General features: G+C 45.3%; 1 pseudogene; it reads left to right on the forward strand.

Annotated features, from left to right (window-relative positions):
• LOC123158169 (uncharacterized) overlaps positions 1-17,985 on the forward strand; it is a 45,156-nt pseudogene extending 27,171 nt beyond the window's left edge.
• Positions 17,986-18,575: the final 590 nt, after the last annotated feature.

Here is an 18,575-nt window from a genome sequence, read left to right on the forward strand (position 1 = left end):
CGGGCTGACATGGCTAGTCGTGAACCCAAAGTGGCACTAACTTACAGGGACAGGCATACATGACCCAGCAACGAACGTGTCGGTCATCAGCGAGTGAATCCGGGCTGTAGCAACTGGGCTAGCAGGACTCCGATAAACCGGGCTGTAGCAGGCTAACAGGACTCTGGTAGACACCATGTGACATTTCCCCGAAGGGACAGACACAGGAACGAAGAAGGACACATGCCGGCCAGCCTAAGTGTTCCGGAGCAGTAGCAAGCTACCAAGGCTCAGTGGAAGCACTAGGAGACATTTCCCGGTAAGAGAGGCTACCAAGGATAAACAACTAGATAGTCAGATCCCACACATACCAAGCATTTCAATAACATACACACAATATGCTCGATATGTGCAAATACAACATGGCATCACAACATGACTCTACAACTCAAGTATTTTATTCAATAGGCTCCGGGGAGCGAGATATTACAAACATCGGTCTCACGACCCAACATTCAGAACATACAAGTCAAAGCACATGCGGAAGCTTAACATGTCTGAGTACAGACAACTACAAATGAAAAAGGCTGAGAAGACTGACTGACTACCAGATCCTGCCGAGGGCACAAGATCATAGCTGAGGTAACAAGCTAAACGTCGAAGTTCACGAGGAACTACTAGTGAGACTGAAGTCTCTCTGCAAAAACATAAAATAGGCGAACGTGAGTACAAATGTACCCAGCAAGACTTACATCAGAACTAACTACATATGCATCATTATCAACAAGGGGATGGTGGGGTTTAACTGCAGCAAGCCAGCTTTGACTCGGTGGCTATCCTGAACTACGACTGCAAGTAACTATTTTGAGGTGGCGCGCACGAGTCCACATATTCACCATATCAATACACCACTATGTATCCGCTCCTGCCCCCCTACGAGAACGTTATCCATAGCACTCACGCTTATCTTGCGTATTTTAGAGTATCCACTTTCACTTGTCTATGAACTGTATAGGCAACCCAGAAGTCCTTTACCGTGGACACGGCTATTCGAATAGATGATGTTAACCCTGCAGGGGTGTACTTCTTCACACACGCTCTCACCACTTACTGCTGTTTACACGACGTGTACTCGTCAACCTTCAAGCGGAAGCCCAACGAGGATGTCGGCCACGACCTACCTAAACACTCAAGTCTCTAGTCCAGGTTTATCGCCTATTCAGGTTCCATCCGCAGGGAGTCTGGCCGAGGTTTCCACATACGGCCCCAAACGATGTGTATAAGGTTCCGCGACACCAAACAGGCGCCCGGCATACCCGGCCACGTGCCTACTGCATCACAGCCCACCCGTCGGGTCAGCGCTGCCCACGGCCTCCAGCATACTACAAACACCATAAACTACTTGCAACTCCTGGACAGAGGACAAGGGTGATTAAGAAGCCGAGAGGGTCCATTGGTTTTGGGCCCAATGCGTGGTAGTATCTGTTTCATGGATCACAAACACAGAACTCAGTTCGTGAGGACGGCTTCAATGAGACAACCCACCATGTACTCCTACATGGCCTCTCACCGCTACCTTTACCAAATCGTGTTCACACACTTAGCTCACACACAGTAGGACATGTTTACACACCTCCGATTCATCCACGATGAATCAGACCTGACTCAACTCTAAGTAGTAGCAGGCATGACAAACAAGCATGAATGAGTAGGCACATCAGGGATCAAACAACTCCTACTCATGCTAGTGGGTTTCATCTATTTACTGTGGCAATGACAGGTCATGTAGAGGATAAAGGGGTTCAGCTACCGTAGCAAGTAACAGATGAATCGTTGTTGTCCTAATGCAGTAAAAGAGAGCAGGAGCGAGAGAGTGGGATTGTATTGGAATGAACAAGGGGTTTTTGCTTGCCTGGCACTTCTGAAGATAGCATTGAGTCTTCATCAGTGTAAACGATCACAACGTCGGAACATCGTCTACCGAGAGGGGACAAATACCGGCAACAGAGAAGAAATACAATCAATACAATGCACAATATGATGCATGATCATGAGATGTCAATATGCTGCATGTTGGGCTAATGCAACTAAAACCAGAGTGGTTTGAGCTTATTTGAATCAAAGATTCAATACAAGCCTAAACTATGAACTCATATAAGTGCATTATCATGTTTCATCTAAACAGCAAGGTTAGGTTGCTCTAACATGCATGAAACCAGTACAGATGGAAAGGTTGGATTTTTCTGATCATTTTTCATATATAACTTGTTTCAATCTGAGTTATAGATTATTTTCTATGAATTTTTGAAGTCTTGGATATTTTCTAAAAATAAATAAATCAAATAGATTTATTTAAAATCCAGAAAAGCATTACTGTGTCAGCCTGACGTCAGCGAGTCAACGGAGCATGTTCCAAGTCAAACTGACCTGTGGGGTCCACTAGTCAGTGACCCAGTGCTGGCTAGTGTCGCTGACAGGTGGGGTCAGGTCAACAACCACGTCAGCAAGTCAGCACTGACGTGTGGGGCCGGTCAACGGGTGACGTGGCCAGGTCAAACTAACATGTGGGGCCCATGGGGTTAGTTTGGTCTAAACAGGAGCTAAGCAAGGTTAGTTAAGCAGTGGGGCCCATCCGTCAGTGAGCTATGGGGTTAGTTAGTGGCGTCATTAGCCACTAATGACGGTGCCACGTCAGCTCGCCGGAGTGTCGCTGGCGACGACCAAAAACGTGGCAGGGACACACTGGGGTGGCTCGGGTTTTGCCTACAGGCGACCATTTGCGCGGCGGAGAGGCTCTACGTGACGAGGAGACTCGTCTGCGTCTAGTGGTGCTCACAGCGGCAGCTCTAGTGGCCTAAAACGACGACGGCAGAGACTTGCGCGGCGGCCGGAATTCGGGCGTCGAGCGAATCAGTGTTACAGGGAACGGCACAAGCCGTCGATGGTCACGGTCGACTCCAGGGAACGTGCTAAGCACGATGGCACGCTCGGTTGCGGCTCTAGGTGACAGTGGCCACAGCGGCGACATGGTTGGGCGGCGGTGAGCTTCGGGCACGGCAGCACTAGCGCTAGGGAACATGCGGAGTGACGCGGAAAAGGGCGAACAGCAGAGGAGCTCACATAGGACTCGCAGAGAAGCCCAGCGGGGTCGGGGAAGCATCAGAGGCGGTGAATCGACGGGCGGTAATCGTCGGGGTAGAGGACGATGATGAGCTCGATGGCGATGTTTCAGGCATCCCGCGAGTGCGTGCTTCATCTTGGTGATCCACGGCGTCGAGGCGAGCCCGCTGGACAAAACAGAGGGGCGAGGGGAGCTCGGTGGACGCGGTGGCAGTGAACGGCGACGGACTCCACTCGGTGTGTGAGGGAGAGAGATCCAAGGAAGGGAATGAGCACGGGGAGAGAGCGAGAGGAGCAGGGGGCTGCGTGGCGTCTCCATGGCACGCCTAGGAGGGTCGAGGCTGCGCGGCTGAAGCAGGAGGTGGCAAGGCGTCGTCGGCGCTCTTGCCATGCACCAGTCTGTCCTCCTGGCAGGAGGAAGACGGCAGGGGGAGGGCTGCTGGGCTGGGCCAGCAGGTGGGTTGCCAGCTGGGCCGGCCAGGTAAGTGGCCCAGGTAAAATTCTCTCTCTCTCTCTTTTAATTTTGTTTTCTATTATTATGTAGTCTTTAGGGCTTTATTAAAAATAGTTAGACACTTCCAAAAATCATGAAACTACTCATGATCACTGTTGGGAATATAGTCTACAGTAAACATTTTAGTTTATGATTATTTGAGCATTTAAAATATTGAATAGCATTTAAATGCCCAAATGCAAATAGAGTATGATTTAATCCAGAGCCCAAATATGTCATGCAAAAATGTGCATCACCTCTGGTTACTGTTTCCATCTTTTTCCAAAAATGATGAACATTTTTTAAAGTCATTTGGATTTACTGGAAATATTTTGGTTGAACCTAGTGAATTCCTTTAATGGTTTAGGCAATCCCCATTTCAAGTTTCTTTCAAAGTTTAAACATGATGCACACATGAAGTTAGCCTAGTGCAATGCCAGAAGCTAGGGATGTGACAATCATAGTCTCTGATAATGATGATGCCAATTTTGTATGCAGGCGGCTGCAGCTCTGACGGCTGACTGGACTGCTGAATTTGCCGAACTGAGGCGGCAACTTGACGTGGCGGATGCGGACATCACGCTTGTGAACAAGCGGCTTGACGAGGCATGAACAAGAGGCTTGACGAGGCACAGGGTATCTATATTTGGGTGGTCAACAAATATTAATAGGAGCATGATGCTAGGATTTATAATATGCTTTGACTGCAGATGGTGCTGCCGTCGTGGAGACCCTTCGGGAAGAGCTTGCCCGGGCCAAGGAGCAAGCCAGGAGAAGCAATGCAGCTGCCGTGAAGGCAGCTGAAGAATTAAAAACCGAACAGGTTGCTCATCGCCAAAGTGAGGATAAAATAGCCAACATGGCTCTTGAGCTACAAAATGCCACCAGCCGATATGAGCTTCTAGAAAGGGAAAACCAAACGAAAACGGCTAACCTGAAGAAGGCCTTACAAGCAGCAAAGGAAACTCGCTCTAAGATCTGAGTGGCGTGGGAGGAGCTTCGGCAAGCCGGTGATATCGCGGCTGGGAAGCCCTTTTTATTGCGAACGAAATTCGGCGATCCGATGTATGCCCCTCTTGATCAATTGTGGAGTTGTTCAGATGCATACTTGGATTTGGCAAAGAGTGCTGCTGATGTGATGCAGTATTTCAAAGATCGAGAAGATCATGAGGTGGAAAGATTGTTCTGGTCGCAGTTCAGTACTCCAAGGCGTCTGCTGCTGTTGAATGAGCAAATGGCCGATGGGCTGAGCTCCATAGGTTATCCGGGCTTGACATGAAGGCCGTCGTGGATCATGTGGCCGAAGGAACCAAGTCCGTATAGTTATTTTGGTTTGGTGCAACGATTTATTCGTGTTGTGCCGCATATCGACGCTGTCAAGAGGTCGGCGTGGATAGAGGGTGTGCGGATGGCCCTTTCCCATGTTAAGACATATTGGGCGAAGATGGAGGCCACTGATATTGCAACCAGGGGTCCGCCCGGGGGCCAGGACTCGCCCGAGCACTATTTTGAAGAAGTCTTAGAAGGTGCCCGTTTAATAGAGGCTCAGTGCTCAAAGAATACCATGTTCAAATGACATGTATCTTGATTGTAAAAACAATGCTTTTGATAATAAAGGCTATATTTATACTTTTTCCCGTAAAGTATTGTAGTGCCTCCTGTGCGGCCGCTTATGTATATATGTATATAACATGAAAGTTTGCAGTCGTCGGCTTCAGCCCCCTCGCATATAATGCGGGGGTGTTTGGCAAAGCACGTAATCACACTTGATCCAACGTCTTGGTCCATTAAGGAGGTGGTAGCGCGGTGAACGAGGCAATTGGACTATATAGCTTTAACACTTTCACTTAGCCATAGGAGTTTGACGGTGGGGCTACTATATAGCCCCTGGTATGTCCACGTTCATCCGAATACGGTGCGTGTACATACGTGACCGGGAAACCGGTCCTTCATTAATGCGGAGGAATCGTGAAGATTCCGCTGAGTCATCGAGTGGTTGACCAGTCTCTCACTTTATCATTACAGTCAGTTTTCGGCTTTCTCTACTAAGGCGCTCATCCGGATGAACCAGGGCACAGTCACAGTAGTTCTCCCGGTGTCACCTTGGCTGATAGAGCAAAACGTAAGGTAGCAAAACACGAGAGCCGGGCAAACCCAACTATTGACCAAAGACATGATTCGGAGCTGATGCATATAAGGCCAAACTCGCGACGCCGAACACTCCCGAAGGTATTCGGACTTTAGAACATATATTGGGCTGAGTACCACCCTCGATAATGAACCCAGATTTTCAAGGTACGTGCATCAATCCGGCGTGACCAAAGAGCGCCTGTGGTGAGAGCATAGATCTCAAAAACACACTGGCTGCTGTCTCTGTAATGTCTATTTTAGAATGGCGAATCATAAGCTCGCCGGTAACGCCGGTATTCCTCTTGGTTATTTTAAGTGCCAAGAGGGTGTGAGACAACAAGAGACAATAAAAAAGGTTTACACAGGGTCTTAATCTAAAAAGAAACCTTTGGACGGGGCCCTGCTGCAGGTCTGCGCCTTTATCTCCGTTGTGCCGTATCTTTGAAGGGTGTAGCACGATGGTCACCTGTTAAAAAAAAGAAAGACCTAGGTGAAAGATTCTGGTGTGACCGTGTGTAAAGTCAGTTGACCTTAATGAACCGTGAAAATTCAATTTCTTGAGTGTAAATAGGATCAAGCCAAACTATGGAGCCTTTACATGCGGGCAGCCCCCAGCACCACATATGGGGGCATAGCCGTTAATCAAGCTTAGGTTTATCTGGGATGCTACAACTAGTGGTGCACCGAACACGTCTAGCCGCCGTGGTCTTGACGACCGATCAGTTACTCGTGTTGGAGAGGCCGTTCGGTGGTTTGGTTGCTAGAGCCGCTATGTAGTCTTCTGCGCGAAGAGAACGCTCTGTGTTTCCGCTAATAGTGATGACGCCGCATGGACCAGGCATCTTAAGTTTGAGATAGGCGTAATGCGGTACTGCATTGAAACGAGCGAAGGCCGTTCTTCCGAGTAGTGCATGGTAGCCGCTTCGGAACGGAGCGATGTCGAAGATTAGCTCTTCGCTTCGAAAGTTGTCGGGAGAACCGAATACAACCTCTAATGTTAAAGAGCCCATGCGGCGGGCCTCTACGCCTGGTATTACTCCTTTAAAGGTAGTACTACTTTGGTTGATTCTTGACGGGTCTATCCCCATCTTGCGGACAGTGTCCTGATATATCAGATTAAGACTACTACCACCGTCCATGAGGACTCGGGTGAGATGGTATCCGTCGGTTATTGGGTCGAGCACCAAGGCAGCCGAACCTCCATGCCGGATACTAGTCGGATGATCCCTGCGAATGAAAGTGATTGGGCAGGTCGACCATGGGTTGAATTTGGGGGCGACGAGCTCTACAGCGTATACATCTCGGAGTGCGCGTTTGCGCTTCCTCTTTGGTATGTGAGTGGCATAAATCATGCTCACTATTTTGACCTCCGGTGGGAACTTTTTCTGTCTCCCAGTGTTCGGCTGGCGAGGCTCGTCCTCATCTTCACTTGGCGGCTCCCTCCCTTTGTGTTCGGCATTTAGCTTGCCGGCTTGCTTCAAAACCCAGCATTCTCTGTTGGTGTGATTCGCAGGTTTCTTGGGGGTGCCATGAATCTGACAGGACCTGTCTAGAATTTTATTTAGGCTGGACGGACCATCTCTGCTGCCTTTGAATGGCTTTTTCTGTTGACCGGGTCAAAGCCCCTGAATCCGGCGTTTACCGTTGTATTGTCTGGGCTGTCTTCATTATTTCGACACTTGTTTTTATTGCCTCGCGGCTTTCCATTGCCATCCCTGATTTCGGATGTGCCTGGGTCGCTGGTGCCGCTGCGGGCCAACCAACTGTCCTCGCCCGTGCAAAAGCGGGTCATAGGAGTTGTTAGGGCTGCTATTGTCCTCGGCTTTTCCTGGCAGAGGTGTCTGGCAAGCCATTCGTCCCGGACACTGTGTTTGAAAGCTGCTAGGGCTTCAGCATCCTGACAGTCGACGATTTGGTTCTTCTTGGTGAGAAATCTGTTCCAAAGCTTATGGGCCGACTCTCCGTGTTGTTGGATTATGTGACTTAAATCATCTGCATCCGTAGGTCGGACATAGGTCCCTTGAAAATTGGCCCTGAAAGCGTCCTCGAGTTCCTCCTAGCTTCCAATGGAATTTTCGGGAAGGCTTTTCAACCGGTGCTGAGCTGGTCCTTTCAACTTGAGGGGCAGGTATTTGATGGCGTGGAGATCGTCTCCGCGAGCCATATGGATGTGAAGAATAAAGTCCTCAATCCAGACTGCAGGGTCTGTCGTTTCGTCGTATGCCTCGATGTTTACAGGTTTAAACCCCTCTAGAAATTCATGATCCAGCACCTCATCGGTGAAGCACAGGGGGTGTGCGGCGCCCCTGTACTTGGATGTGTCGTGGCATGGATCCGACGGCTGTAGTGTTCTGTGTTGATTCCGAGCTGGTAGTCGATCGGTATAGTCGGTTTGGTGGCCGTGATCCTGCATAGGAACACATTTCCTAGATCCATAGATGGACCTGGCCATACCAGCTCTTTTGTCCAAGTGCTCACATAGGTCGTGTGCTGACTTGTGTGCGGCATCATTAGCCACTCTATCTCGGCCATGGGGTGGTCGGTCCGGCAGATCGGCCGTATTGGTTTTCGGCGGAATGGGCGCGACAGCCTCGTCATCGAATTCGGGCAGCAGCTTGCATTTTGGGTAGTTTTTTGTGTTGCGATCACCGCCATATATTTCGTCAGTGTCGAGCACTTTGTTCATCTGTGGTTGAGCGTATCCTGTGCGGCTTTAAGCCGTTGCTTCTGCTTATTCAAGCTCCTCGCGGTGGCAATAAGCCTTTTGTGGAGGTGCTCTTGTTCCAAGTGCTTTTCCGGGATGATGTGTGCATCGTCATCCGGATTGTTCTCCTCTCCGGAGACAGGTTTATAAGTTTTGTCTTCGGCATTGCTATGATCGAACAGCGGCCCCGGACTATGTTCGTCGTCTCTTTGCCCGACCTGCTTCATCGCTGGGTCTACGGGGTCGTCGTTGTCTTCGGCACCGTCCGGGGTGTTATTCTTTCTTGTACCAGTGTCGCTATTTTTGCTATGGCGGGGTTTAGAGCGGCGCCTCTGACATCGGCGCTTTGGCTGCTTCTCAGGAGTTGGTGCATCCTTCTGCTCCTCGCCATTGTTTTCTTTGGGTGTCCACCATGTATATGTCATATGATGAGGTGGTTGTCCAGCGCCCTGTGGGCGGTGGTTCCCATTCTTCTCTGGTATCGTCGTCCATACCGTCGATGTCTTCGGAGTCGAAGTCAAGCATGTCAGTTAAGTCGTCGACAGTGGCTATTAAGTGGGTGGTGGGTGGGTAACGAATTCCTTCGTCGTTCGCTTCCCACTCAAGCCGGACATAGTTCGGCCGAGAGTCTCCTGACAGGGAGAGAGATTTTAATGAGTTTAGCACATCGCCCAAGGGCGAGTGCTGAAAAATATCCGCGGAGCTAAACTCCATGATCGGTGCCCAGTTAGATCCGATGGGCACGGATGCACGTGGTTCGGAACCTATGGCCAGAGACGAGTCCAAAGGTCCGATGACAAAGACCTCATTGGAAGTGGAATTTGTGTTCAGCTCTATCACCGTTGAGTGTGCGGCCTCCATGGTGGAGTACATCCTCCCATCCTCGGATAGCACGATCTACACTGGATTTAAAGCCAAGGCAGCTGCAGGTGTGATCTCTTGAACACCGTCCGACGGAAGATCTAGGCCATGCTCGTCATGACTGTAGGGTGCACCTGTCATGGGCTCGAATCCATCGAAGATCAAGTCTCCGCAGATGTCGGCAGTGTAATTCAGGCTTCCAAACCTGACCTGATGGCCAGGGCCGTAGCTACCGATCTGCTCCGGATGGCCAAGCGAGTTGGCCCGCAGTGCGAAGCCGCCGAATTCGAAGATCTGTCCGGGGAGGAAAACCTCACCCTGGACCTCGTTGTTGTAGACGATTAAGGAGCCATCAAGCCTTATGGTGACGACACAGCGGAACTCTCAATGAAAGCACCAATGTCGGTGTCAAAACCTGCGGATCTCGGGTAGGGGGTCCCGAACTGTGCGTCTAAGGCTAATGGTAACAGGAGGCGGGGGACACAATCTTTACCCAGGTTCGGGCCCTCTCTATGGAGGTAATACCCTACTTTTCTTGCTTGATTGATCTTGATGATATGAATATTACAAGAGTTGATCTACCACGAGATCGTAGAGGCTAAACCCTAGAAGCTAGCCTATGATTATGATTGTTCTTGTCCGATGGACTAAACCCTCCGGTTTATATAGACACCGGAGGGGGCTAGGGTTACACGGAGTCGGTTACAGAGAAGGGAATCTACATATCTGAATTGCCAAGCTTGCCTTCCACGCAAAGGAGAGTCCCACCCGGACACGGGACGAAGTCTTCAATCTTGTATCTTCATAGTCGAACAGTCCGGCATAAGCATATAGTTCAGCCGTCCGAGGACCCCCTAATCCAGGACTCCCTCAATGCCTATTGCTTGTTGTGATGATTATGATTGGGAAGATAATTATACTTCTTATAGTCTTGGAAATCTTTTTGGCACCAACTTGGAAAATCATGATGATAGCAATTGTTATACGGTTGGTGCTATTCACACTATTAACAATGAGAGTGGTTATGTTTATGATATGCCAAGCCACAAGCTTGGGGATGCTATGTTTGATGAGAATGACATGTTTGAGAATTTATTTGCTGCAATTAATGTTTGTCCCAAGCTTGGGGATTATGTGCTTAATGAAGATGACCTTTTTAGCCCCCCTACTTTGAATGATCAAATTTGCTATGATGATTGCATACCTCCTATCTATGATGAGAACAAAGTTGCTACTTATGATGATTATTATGATGATACTTATGTTATAAAAATTAGTGATAATTATTGTCATAATTTTGAATATCCCTTACTGGACATTACTCTCTTAATGTGGAAACAATTTTTAGTATTCGAGTTTCATATGATACTCCCACTATTGTGAATGAGAATAAAATTGCTTATATGAAGAGTGATAAATTTTCTATGCTTTTGGATCATGAAAGGAATGCTTTATGTGATGGTTATATTGATGAATCTATTCATGATTCTACTGAAAATTATTATGAGAGAGGAACTTATTATTCATGATGTTCTTGTTATGTTTCAATCCTTATCTTTTATGTGAGCATCATTGAAATCATCATGCCTAGCTAAAAGGCATTAAAGAAAAGCGCTTGTTGGCAGACAACCCAACACTTTTACCTACTATTTTTATGCGTTCACATGATTAGGATACTCTAGTATCATGTTTTATTGCTTTTGTTTCAATAAAGTGCCAAGTAAATCCTTTGGGATAGCGTGGATGATAGTTGACTTGATTCTGTCCAAAAACAGAAACTTTTGTGCTCAGTCCAGGAATTTCGAAAATTCACTGGAACGTGATTTTGATCTGAATTTTTTTACATGTGATAGATATACCAATTCCCTACATTGTCCTAATTTTTCAGAATTTTTGGAGTAGAGGAAGTATGGTTGGAGTATAGATTACTACAGACTATTATGTTTTTGACAGATTCTGTTTTCAATGCATAGTTTGCTTGTTTTCTAGTTTCTATGGCTTATATTGCTCAATATAAATTGTGGAAATGATATGCTACAGTGGGCATTGTGTGGGAATAATTATGAATCTTGTCTTTGACAGTACCAAAGTGAAATGGTTTGCTCTTTATCATACTAACCTGTCTCACGAAGTTCCGTTAAAGTTTTGTGTGATTGAAGTTTTCAAGTTTTGGGTGAGATGTTGATATGAGGACAATAAGGAGCGAGAAGACCCTAATCTTGGGGATTCCCAAGGCACGCCAAGTTAATATCCAAGGAAGATCAGCAACTAAGCTTGGGGATGCCCCGGAAGGCATCCCCTCTTTCGTCTCCAACATTATCGGTAACCTCAGTTGGAGCTATATTTTCATTCATCACATGATATGAGTTTTTCTTGGAGCATCATTTTATTTTGCTAGGTTTTGCTTTCTGTTATTTACAATAATGTTTTGTATCCTTTATTTCAATAAAAGTGGCAAGGATAGGCTTTACCAGGTTTATTTTGCAAATATATGAGTTGTTGTTTCAAAACCGAAAGTTTGTCGTTGTTGCAAAAATTCCCGAGAAAAGTCAGAATGTGATAAAAAGTTGAAACTTTTTTCACAGTAAGCTCTGATAAATTTTCTACAATGTGTTAAATTTTCAGATTTTTTTAGGTTGAATAAGTATGGATCCTTCCGCGCTCTTTACAAACTGTTCTATTTAGACAGATTGATGTTATGTTTGCATTATTTGCAAATGTTTGCTAGTTTAATGATTCTATTTGAGGATACGAATATTAAATATGCAGAGGCATTTAGTATGCAATGTTGAATAATAATTTTGGTGATTTGCTACAGTAGAGAATGATAAGGTTTTCACATTGGTTTATACTAACTTATCTCGTGAGTTCTTGTTGAGTTTTGTGTGGATGAAGTTTTTGAGATTTAGGAAAACCGTGATATGAGAGGAATTAAGGAGACACAAAAGTTCAAGCTTGGGGGTGCCCAAGGCATCCCAAGTTAATATTACAAGAAGTCTCAAGCATCTAAGCTTGGGGATGCCCCGGTAGGCATCCCACCTTTCTTCTTCAACAATTATCGGTTAGTATCGGTTGAGCCTAAGTTTTTGCTTCTTCACATGAGATGTGCTATTCTTGATATATCATTTTATTTTTGTTTTCCTTGCTGTTTGAATAAAATACTTAGATCTTAAAGTTTTTAAATAAAAGAGAGTCCACAATTAGCTACTTATTTACTTAACTACTCGCTTGATCTTCACTTATATCTTTTTGGAGTAGTTTGTCATTTACTCTCGTGCTTCACTTATATCCTATGAGTAAATTTTTGAATGAATTGAATATCATGAAGTTCAAATTATATGTTCATATCATGCCTAGTGGTAGCTTCACATTGGGTTTAGAAAAAATACAAAGTGAAATCTTTTGAAGCTTGACAATCACAATATTGGTCATACAAGCAATTCCTGAATAATTACCATAAGGAAGAGAACTTTCACATGCAGATACACTATCTTGGAAATTTTTTGTGATTGTGAGCCCCCATAAAAATATTATATGCAAAAAATGTTGATGTTGGACAAGGAAGACAACGTAATGAATTATGTTTGTTCATATTCACATAGAAGTTATATTGTCGTAGCTCCTTCAACATGTGGTGCTTGCCCCCCATCTTTGCTAGGCCAAAATTCCGCACCAAGTAGAGATACTACTTGTGCATCCAAAAACCCTTAAACCCAAATCTTATTTTCAAGAGTCCACTCATACCTACCTAAGGATTGAGTAAGATCCTTCAAGTAAGTTGTCATCGGTGCAATAAGGCAATAAAAATTGCTTCTAAAAGTGTTAGATCATTTAGTGTAAGAGAAAATTGAGCATTTTACAAACTTGTGGTGGCCAAGAATAAAAGCGACAGACTGCATAATAAAGGTTGCTATCATAAGGGGTAATATAACATGACGTTCTTTTGCACTAAGGGATTGAGCATACAAACAAAAAGCGCGTGGCAACTTCTGCTTCCCTCTATGAAGGGCCTACCTTTTACTTTTATGTATTTACTTTCATGCAAGAGTCAAAGTTTTTCTCTCTATTCCTTTTTATTTTTCTATTTTGGCAAGCATCATGTGGTGAGGAAAGATCTAGGCACATATATCCAGTTGGATATGGGTAGCATGAGTTATTATTGTTGACATCACCCTTGAGGTGAATACGTTGGGAGGCGAAATTATAAGCCCCTATCTTTCTATGTGTCCAGTTGAAATGTTTTGCTCATGTGTATGCGGTGAGTGTTAGCAACCATAGAAGACTATATGATGGTTGAGTATGTGGAGCTCTTACTTAGACTCTATTGAATAAGTTGAATTGCAATTGTTTGGTGACTAAGAACATAGGTTGTTGAGTTTCAAGAGAATTCATTATTTGAACCTTAACATGTGAATTGGTTGCTACTTTGTCATGATGAGTTCTATGAGAAATAATTGTTATTGATGCTAGGAAAAGTGATTTAAATTATCATTGATCAAACTTATGCACTTTGCTAGCATTCACACTTCATAAATTATTTCTTTTATCATTTACCTACTCAAGGACGAGTAGGAATTAAGCTTGGGGATGCTGATACGTCTCCAATGTATCTATAGTTTATGAAGTATTAATGTTGTTATATTATCATTCTTGGATGTTTTACAATCATTTTATAGCAACTTTATATCATTTTTTGGGACTAGCCTATTGACCCAGTGCCCAGTGCTAGTTGTTGTTTTTGCTTGTTTTTTACATCATAGGAAATCAATATCAAACAGAGTCCAAAGACCGCAAAACTTTTTGTGGATTTTTATGGACAAGAATACATCCAATGGGCCAGAGAAGCACCTAGGGGTGCCCTGAAGAGGGCACAACCCACCAGGGCGCGCCTGGGGGCCCAGGCGCGCCCAGGTGGGTTGTGCCCACCTGGGTGGCCTCTCGCACCCCCTCTTTGCCATATAAATCACCAAATATTCCAAAACCCTTGGGGTAACCCTAGATGAGAAGTTTCGCTGCCGCAAGCCTCTATAGCCACCGAAAACCAATCTAGACCCTATTCTGGCACTGCATTGGAGGGGGAAATCATCACTGGTGGCCATCTTCATCATCCCGGCGGCCACCATGATGAGGAGGGAGTAGTCCACCCTCGGGGTTGAGGATCTGTACTAGTAGCTATGTGTTTAATCTCTCTCTCTCTCTCTCTCTCTCTCTCTCTCTCTCTCGTGTTCTTGAGATGTCATGATCTTGATGTATCGCGGTCTTTGTTAATATAGTCGGATCATATGGTGTTTTCCCCTCTCTATCTTGTGATGAATTGAGTTTTCCCTTTGAGATTTCATTTTATCAGATTGAATACTTTTATGGATTTGAGAGCACTTGATATATGTCTTGCAAATGAATACTCGTGGTGACAATGGTGTATCATATTGATTCACTTGATGTATGTTTTGGCACTCAACTCGTGGATTCCCGAGGTGACATTGGGGTAATCTATGCATAGGGGTTTCTTGTATTTGTTTCTCCGGTAGAAATCTTGGGGCACTCTTTGAGGTTCTTTGTGTTGGATTGAGTATTATGAATCTGAAATTATTTGGTGTTATTTTCATATGAACTCTTGGATAGATCGATCGGAAAGAATAGCTTCGAGGTGGTTTCATACACTACAAACAGTTTCTTCTTATGTTCTCCGCTAGATAGGAACTTTGGAGTGCTTCTTCGTCGCACATTGAGGGATGGTTATATGATCCAATTAAATTAGCATTGTTGAGAGATTGCACTAGCGAAAGTACGGACCCTAGGCCTTGTTTTCAAGCATTGCAATACCGTTTGTGCTCCGTTTTATCAATTGCTAACTTGCTGTTTTTATTTATTCAGATTATAAAAATATATTTCTACCATCCATATTACACTTTTATCACCATCCCTTCTCCGAACTAGTGCACCTATACATTTTGCCATTGTATTGGGTGCATTGGGGACACAAGAGATTTCTTGTATTTGGTGGCAGGGTTGTTTGAGAGAGACCATCTTCATCCTACGCCTCCCACAGATTGATAAACCCTAGGTCATCCACTTGAGGGAAAATTGCTACTATCCTACAAAACTCCGTGCTTGGAGGCCCAATACGTGTCTACAAGAATAAAGTTGTGTGGTAGACATCAGGTACCCCAGTCCCATGGGCCCGACATTGAGGGAAAAGAGAGAGGAGTTCTAGATCTACCTTTCCACCAATCACTTTCTCCTCTCTGTAGGGGAACCCCTTGGATCTAGATCTTGGAGTTCTTCATGTTCGCTTCTTCGTTCTTCCTCTCATTTTCCTCCATAGCATTAGTTGTTGTGGTGGGATTTGGGAGAGAAGGACTTTGGCACCCCGTGTGCCCTTGCCATTGCATTTGGTGCATAGGTTTAAGTTCTCCATGGTGATACGTGGAAGTGAAGTTTGAGAGCTTGTTACTCTTGGGTGCTTGGGCGCCCTAGACGGTTGGTGGTGGTACGGAGCTCAATCATTTTTGGGAGTTATGGAGCTCAATCATTGTGGTGTAAAGCTTCGGGCAAGCGTTGGGTCTCCAATTAAGTTGTGGAGATTGCCCCGAGCAATTTGTATGGGTTCCGGTGACCACCCCCAAGGGTTGCCAAAGTGTACGGGTTCATTGAGTACCCCCAAGAGGGTTGTCATTTGTACAAGTTCGGTGACCGCCCTCAAGGGTCCATTAGTGGAATCACAACATCTTGCATTGTGCGAGGGCGTGAGGAGATTACGGTGGCCCTAGTGGCATTTTGGGGAACATTCTGCCTCCACATCGCTCCAAACGGAGATTAGCATCCGCAAGGGTGTGAACTTTGGGATACATCGTAGTCTCTGCGTGCCTCGGTTATCTCTTACCCGAGACCTTTACTTATGAACTTTAATTTGTGATAGCCATAGTGTTTCATGTTATATATCTTGCCATAGTGTTTATCTTGCTTAGCATAAGTTGTTGGTGCACATAGGTAAGCCTAGTTGTTTTAGATTTTGTGCTTGATAATTTAAACGCTAGTTTTATTTCGCATTTGTTCAATCCTAAACCATAATTATTTTAAAGCGCTTATTCACCCCCACCCTCTAGGCGACATCCACGATCTTTCACTCAGCAAGAACACTTCTTGGTGCATACTGAATCATTTTGTATCTTGTTAATATTTTCATGTGACCTTGGTAAGAACACTGCTTGTTGTTTTCATACTTACCTATTAGTATTCTATCAATATATGTTGTGGGATATGGCTATTGCGAAGATGGCGATGTGTGGCGCCGTGTGTTGCTTTTCTGACATTAGGCCTTTATAAAGGTTCTTTAGGTGGATCTGACGGTGCAATTGGTAGTCCATACAACCATCATACGAGCGGTGATGGTCGTATGGAATGCCATCTTTTGTGATGGTCCGGGAGCGTGTTTGAGGAAAAAACAAGCATACGACAAGTATCAAGTTCATCTATTTCGGCGTTGTTATGCTAAAGCGCTAATATTTCTGCATTACGCTCACTTTCCATATTGTGATGTGTGTTCTTTTCTATATTGTGATGTAGAAACACCGGTTGCAGGTGCAGAAGTTATTTCACGATTAAAAGGGTTATCAACATTATGCCAACATGAAAGAATTATCTGAGATGATTGAATCATCATACAAGGCAGCCAGTGCTAAATCCAATAATCATCTGACAACAATGCAGACACAATTAACACATGGGGTTGCCTCTGCTATCTGGGATAAGTACCTTAGCATGGTGTGGACACATGTGGAGGTAAGTTCAATTGGCTCTGCTATGTGGTACAATTACCCCGGAAAGCCGTGGGGATAAGTGGGGGAGAGTTTGACCGGAGCACGAGTTTCTCGGACTAATGCAAGCCCACATATAGTTCTGATACATGGTACCAAGTCCAGTTGGGATCGGTACGAGGAGAGCCTACAATACTATAATGAGAACCTGTCATACAAATGCGAGGTGCTACCTATAAAGAGCAAATCACTTGATTTTCATCAACCCGGGGAGAGAGAAGACCAATCGTACTGAGGTAACAAGAAAGATTGTCATCAACTGGGAGAGCAATGACATGGAGAAAGACACCACGGATGACATGCAATCTGTAGTTACTCCGTAGAAAGACACAATGGACAAGGTGCACACCATAGTTATTCTGCCGAAAGGCACCATGGATGGGGCGCATGCCGCAGTGACTCCGCATGAAGTGAACGAGGTGCCTGCTGCAGCCATGGGTGCTAGTTGTCTGGTGGATGTAGCAGGCAAGCCCTGCTTGACTGTAAATAAAACTACCATCGCGTTGGAGAGAATGCGCAGTCGGAGCCTTTCAATGACTGGGATTGGGTAGATGTGGAGAAATTCTAGATGAACCAGATGGAAGGACAGGAGCGGGAGCAACAATGCCTTGAACTAGTGGATCCGCTCCAGGTAGATGGCATTTCACCAGAGGAACTGCTCAAGGAAGACGAAGCCTAGAACCAGGTGCTTCAGTAGGCAAACTCGACAAACATAATCACGAAGCACCCATGTCTGAAGAACCCACCGCTCGAGACGCCCTGGTGTACGATCCCGCGAACTAGTCCGACGTCACTGACAACATGTTTTGGGTCTGGAGACCTAGTTTGAGGGCGATGACTACGCCATGTCGTTCTCGGCCCGACGGAAGAGGGGCAACTAAAGAAGTGCTTTTATCTTAATAATAATAAGACAGGTGAGTAGTATAAGCAATAAGGGTTCCTGGGGAGAATCCCTGGAGATATATGGGAGATATGTTGATGCTCGGACATGTTTCCAGTGCTCTGTGGCATTTGGTTAAACCCATTCGTTAATCGGTCGTGTTATGACATATATCAGTTTCTAGACTTTTACATATTATATCTTTCTCGGTGATGCATCAGGACCTGATAATTCTGTATGTTTGTCACTTCTATCTATCTAGGGTTTTTGTTCTTCGAACGAAGGAACACCAGCCTCCCAAGTTCATCACTTGTTCTCTCTCTCTCTCTCTCTCTCTCTCTCTCTCTCTCTCACTCTCTCTCTCTCTCTCTCTCTCCGCAAGAGAAAGAACTAACGGTTCTGCCTTTAGGATTCCTTTTGCTAGGCTCCTTTGATTCAACCCAATTCCGCAAGATTTATTTTGGAGGATTTGAGTCCTTAGAACATGTGTAGTTTGTTTGATTTCCATCGCGCGATTCGAATTCATAGAAAATTTCCATAAGGGTTTATTTGCACTCTATTTGGAGGAAAATGTTCATCCACTGGTACAAG

This window comes from Triticum aestivum, chromosome 7B, assembly GCF_018294505.1.
Source record: "Triticum aestivum cultivar Chinese Spring chromosome 7B, IWGSC CS RefSeq v2.1, whole genome shotgun sequence".
NCBI lineage: Eukaryota > Viridiplantae > Streptophyta > Magnoliopsida > Poales > Poaceae > Triticum > Triticum aestivum.